Source organism: Arvicanthis niloticus, chromosome 7, assembly GCF_011762505.2.
Source record: "Arvicanthis niloticus isolate mArvNil1 chromosome 7, mArvNil1.pat.X, whole genome shotgun sequence".
NCBI lineage: Eukaryota > Metazoa > Chordata > Mammalia > Rodentia > Muridae > Arvicanthis > Arvicanthis niloticus.
The window spans coordinates 82,312,816-82,319,256 of NC_047664.1; positions in this window are offsets into that span (position 1 = coordinate 82,312,816).

Sequence of the window (6,441 nt, forward strand, 5' to 3'; positions counted from 1 at the left end):
AAAGCTTATTCTGTAGGTCCTGAATAAGTTCACAAATATTTAATCACTTTAATTGGAGTTTTGTTATTTGAAACCAAATATTTTATAAAGTATATGTCATTTTAAAGTGATTTGTGTTAAATTGAACTTGAACTTTCAATTAATAAATGTTCATGTTCATTTTTTTATCTTTGAAACTTTACAGTGATCAGAAGTAGTATTCAATTTTAATTGATGAGTCTGTGGTTAACTTTAAGAATAAAAATATATTTGGAATACTTTAATAAAATTTATGAAAATAGTTGACTTAATCTTATATACCTTACACTCAGTATATTAGCCAAAATTTTGTAGAAGCAAGGGCATCACACACAGACACACACACACAGATGCACACACAAATACATACACATTTATCAGAAAAGAATTTTTGTCTTTATTCTAGCAACTTCAGCTCATCTTGTAATTTTAAATTATTTTGTGATATCTTTTAAATAAAGATGCCACAAAATAAGTTGATGGATGAGTCTCTTAAATTAATACATTAAGTATTATTATTATTAACTTTTGACTTTCTTTTACAATTATTATGTTCAAACAGCTCATGTTATAATGTGTTATGATAATGATTATTCTGATTTTAATATACTGTAAGATGAACCTTATTCCTGTGGTATTGATTGTATTCTAGACAGCAGATTTCAAGCTTAAAATATATGTATCATTCTAATTAATATAGCTTTAGGAATCAGGACATGTTTTCTCCAGAGAGTGTATTCTTTGTGATATCTTTAATTTAAAAATAAGTTTAACATTATTTTCATCCACAGAGTGAAGTCCCTAATTTAAAAGAGAAAATAATTGTATTGTTCCAGTCATTTTTTTTTCTTTTAGAAATAGGCTTCTTAAATTTATTTTAATTGTGTTTATATATTTGGTTTGCTACCTCTAGGTCTGTGTGCTATGTATTGTAGAAGGCCATAAATCAGTGTAGGATTACATAAAACTAAACTTACTGTCCTGAGCCACTATGTGGATGATGTGAACCAAAACCAAGTCCTCTAGAAGAGGTGCCAGTACTGTATATCACTAGGCTGTCTCTCCAGTCGCTGTTATAGTATTTTTAAAACACACACACACACATACACACATACAAAACCTTTAACTTTACAAGATTTGGGATTGAGAAACATTTATGAGCAGCTGAGTATATGAACCAAATCACCACACTGTTATTTTGTGTAATCTTTTTTTAAGGATGGGTGGAGCCAGGACAATGTCTAATTCTTTGTGATGTAACTAGGAAACCTTATTCTGTTCAACTGAGAACCTAATGCCTGGCGGTGGTGGTGCACTCCTTTAATCCCAGCACTTGGGAAGGCAGAGGCAGGCGGATTTCTGAGTTCGAGGCCAGCCTGATCTACAGAGTGAGTTCCAGGACAGCCAGGGCTACACAGAGAAACCCTGTCTCAAAAAACCAAAACAAAAAATAAGACAAAACAAAACAAAAACAAAACAACAACAACAAAAACATAGCAGTGTTTACATTAGAGGTATAACTACTGTCCTTCCCTTTAGGTATCCACTGTATTTTTGACTCATAAGTATTATTTAATTGTTCCTGTATTTCATATTCATTTTTATTTACCCTTTTAAAAAAGCATACTATCCATAATTCTTGGACAATATGGAGGTGATACTATTGCAAATTGAACCTAGAATTAATTACTTTATGACCTAATATTTCATCAAGAAACTAGAATACTCAAATTTCTACAATATTATCTCAGTAGTACAAATGACCATGTTTAATGTGTTATTTTCATAGTTACACAGCTGTTGAAGAGAAAAAGGCATACTTTTTTCCCATCTAAAATTACCTGGGATGGTGCATGGTGGTTCCTAAGAAGGCACATTGCATACTTTTAGTGATCAACCTAGGCTATGACACACACTAAGTTACAGTGCATTACTTCTTCCTGAATTAGGTCCCTGGGCTATGTTACAGTAATTAGAAAGTGTGACACAATCTTTGGAATTAGATGACTCTATTTTTACAGCATGCCTCTTATCAAAAACATAAAATCAAAAATATGTTATTTAGATGTATTTGGACATATATTTTCTTATATGCTTAAATTGTTCTCTACTAGAACATATAAATATATAAACAACATGTGCATATTTTTGAGAAAAATTCATCTCAATAACATATCCATTTCATTTTCCTTCCTTTGTCTGACTTCTGCTATAAAAAAGGTTATCTCAAAAAAAATTTAAACTTGTTCACACACAAGCCTTTAATATCAAATAATAACTTTAGGTGTCTTCATATATAACAATAAATGTTATTTACATAATTGAATGGAATATTGCATAATGGCCAAACACTATGTCTATAATAACATTATTTTCCTGACATATGTTTCATCAGTCAAATATAGCACTATAAATATTTTTTGAAATCATGAGACATACATATGTAAAAAATACTCATATCTACCAGAAAATACTTAGTAATTAATGATTTGTGGAAATCTTTTCAACAATCTTATGAAATCTGAAGTATAAAGAATGTTGATATAGAAAAGCCTGGAAATAAGAATTATTAAAAATATACTTCCGAGTTGTGTGCAAAGTTATTTCCCCTGGCCAATTATGAACTTTTCAAATTTTTCAAAAAATGTATTATATAAAATATATTTTCATCTATACAATAACTCAGAAAACTTAGGAAAATTTTCATAAGAAAGAAGCAAACTTATTTATATTCTTTGATATATATTATAAAATATTCTCACTGCATTGTTAGAATTGCTTAAAATTGATTAAGACAAACTACGACCAAAAAAACCCTTCAGTGCATGTAGGCCAATTTGTGGGTAGAACATTATTCTTTAGAGATTTTCAGATGCAGCAAGAATATGTTTAATATGCAACTTTCTATAATTGATGCCGAATGCAAAGATCCTTCTAAAAGTCAACAGGAACTCTGAATGTCAGGCAGACCAGAAAGACATATCCAATCCAAGTTGTCTTAGAGTTGACTGGTTTCTTACAATAAAATAAAATAAAATAAAATAAAATAAAATAAAATAAAATAAAATAAAATAAAGTAAAATAAAACTTTCTGATATATTCTGCGAAAATAAATGATTATGTATAATATTTTGAATGCTTTTTAACTGCTTTACTCACTTGCTAGTCAGTATATTCATACTTTGAAGCTTTGAAGGAGATTAGAGTACCATGGAAGCTGTCTTTTGGTTTGTCTGCAGTGCAGTTTTCCCAAGTATTACTGAGAGAGTTAGTCCATTGTTTCAAGGAAGTTACTGTAGGAGAATGGAAGAATTGGTGTGAATTATCTACTTTTTAGTTTATTTTCAACATCCCACTATGTTTTCTCATAGAAACTATAAAAAGTAATTTTTCTTATCATTAATCATTTTCTTTTCAACCCTCATTTCTGATTCCAAAGTCATAAACACCTGATCACATGAACTTGATAATGTTCCAAATATTAGTGGCAAACTTCAAATTAAACAACATTTATACAATAAGATGGTATTTAGAAAAATAATTTCAATTCTTACCTTATTAAAAATGTAAATCTATTTAAAACTAATCTACATTTAAATTTATTTCTTGGGAATGCATCAGAAACTCTGTGTACTAGTTCCAAGTGCTCTTCATTAAGAGAGTAATTATGTCTTCATTCATGAGCTGTAGGAGTAGGAGACACTATGGTGTTCTGGTCTCTGGATCCTAGGAATATATAAGATAACACTCTTCCTGAGTAGCTCCCAGGATGGTTGGTACAGATTGGGACAAATGAGAAAAATCTTTTGTTTTTGCTGTTGTTAATTAAAGACAAGCATATGGAACATTAAACAAGTTAAAAGGTGAAACTGTTAATAAATTATTATTGAAGAAAAGAGAAAGAAAAATGAGCTAAAATGCTAGTGTATTGAAATGGTAAAATAGAATAAATTGTTTTAAAATAAGTAACAACCAAGGACATGCATCTTAATTCACAAGAACAAGACAGAGAAAGTCACACTGGAAGTGAGACACATTTTTGAAAACTCCAAAGCCTGTCTCCAGTAATACAAGTTTTCCAAGATCATACCTTCTGATCCATCCTAAACAGTTTCCAACCACTTTGAGAATAAAGTATTCAGGCAGATGAGCCTATATGGGTCATTCTCATTCTAACTACCTCATTCTGCCTCCTATCCCTCATAGTCTTGTGGTCACATCATAATGCAAAATGCATTTACTCCAACATTAAAAGTCTCCATTGTCTTCCAGGCTCAACACTATTTAGAAGTCTAAAGTTTAAAACCTCTACTGAGAGTCAAGATGATCTCTAAGCTGTAAATATATAGTTAATTAATTAAAATAAAATATAAAAAAGCAAAAGCAAATTACATACGTCAAAAGGCACAGAATAAGCATTACCATTCCAAAAGGGAGTATTCAAGGCCTAGTGAGGAAATAGTGGACCAACGTAAGACTGATATCAAATTTTGTAGCACCAGTAGGTCTAATACAGTATGGAATTATATGACATTCAGTTGAATTAATTGCTTCTTCCAGAGACCAATGTTTGATTAGCATAAATAAGAGGTGATAACTTACTTCTCCCTAGAATCATTAGCCATTTTTTCCTGGGCCATTATGGATCCATATTCCTGAGCTCTTTCATGGAGCTTCCCTGTATTTCTCTACACCTGGTAAACTCATTGGGCCAAATTGAAATGAGCTGCTAAGGTTCTTCATACTTGGTGGTTTCTGTCTGGGATGCAGGGAGAGAAAGACTTACCTTCCATTGAGAGGCTGGCCAGGGTTTGACCATGCTCCAGTGAGTACATGAACAACACAAAATAAGCTTTTGTTGATGTTGTTGTTGTTGTTGTTGTTGTTGAAGAGGGTAGTGACAGAAGAGGGAGCTCAGACATGGGGGGATTGGGAGGGGAGCTCAGTCAGCGGTACATGATGTAACTTTCCCAAATAATCAATTTTAAAAAAACTAGAGAGAAAAAAAATAAACAACAACATTAGCATTGTGTGGTCTGATCCCTTGTTGTGTTCCAGTTGTTGAAAGCACTCCTAGCAAGAAGCAGGATCTACAAGCGATGCAGGCTGACATCCAGGCTGACATCAACTTTTTTTAGTTGTCACACAGCATCTCTTGGAACACTACTAAACTTGAAAGCATTCAGGAACCTAAGAGGATGAAGTAAGGCAAGAAAATTCATTTGAATTTAAATAGAAATAATAGAGTGAACAAATAAACAGGTTGGGTTTACCATATAATAGTCCCTAATTTTACAGATTTGGAATGTATTTTAATTTGTTTAAAAACAGCAATCAAACATTAATGTTTTATAAAACATAAGCCAAAAAAATTGACCCTTTTGGGGGATTCACATAATTCCAAACAATTTACTTTTCTTGGTAAACTAAAACAACAAAAAACAAAACAAAAAAACCACAAAACAAAACAACAACAACAAAACATAACCCAATAAGCAGTTCTTTTTGGTGATTAGTTATAATTTAAAACAAAATCTCAAACTATTATTTCAGCAATGGAAATGAAAATAACCATAACTTTGTAAAAAGGACAGAGTACAAAAAAGCCAATTAAACATAGGACAGAAAGTTCATAAACTGTTGTTTCAAATAGAATCAGCAGGATATTCATAACTAGCATACACTATCATATTAAACAAAAAGTCTTTCATCACAGAATTTGTTTGGAAATTAAGAATAATTACTGAAGAATAAAGATGATAATAGGTTGGAGAGGGGGAAGGTGTGTAGTTCCTAATGTTTATTTACTTACATAAAGCAGGAAATATGATTCTTCAAAGATACTGGTTTTAGTTTCTAATGCACATTTGACGTACAATAACCTCAATAAACATGATTTGACTGCCTGAATGTGTGTGCTTGTGTATCAGCTTACAGTACTTAAATGGGACAATTCACAAATAACCACAATTCCAGTTACAAGTGAATATGCCACCTCTGATCTCTGGGACCTTCAGCATTCATAAACATCAATTCTTGTTATTTATCATGAGTTAAGCTTGCAACAGGAACTGAAAATGTGCTCAATGCTATCGAAAAATTTTTTTGTCATCTCACATCATTGATAAGAATACCTTGAGTTTATTTGTGGAATAAGTGCTGTGTATCCACCCACTCCACTGATAAACCCTGGTTTCCATTGCTTGGTTGTTGCTTCTATTTCTGATCATTGCTGCCATGGTTACTTAGTCTGATGTTGTTGAGCTCTTGTTCAAATTATTTACAGAAAACATCTTTTCATCTTGAACACAGGGCACATTATTAAACTGTTGGGGATTTCTCGTGTATTTGTATGTCTTATGCTTCAGGGAAAATGCAGCCTGTTTACAATACAAGTTGGTTTGATTTTCCTATCAGAGTTTA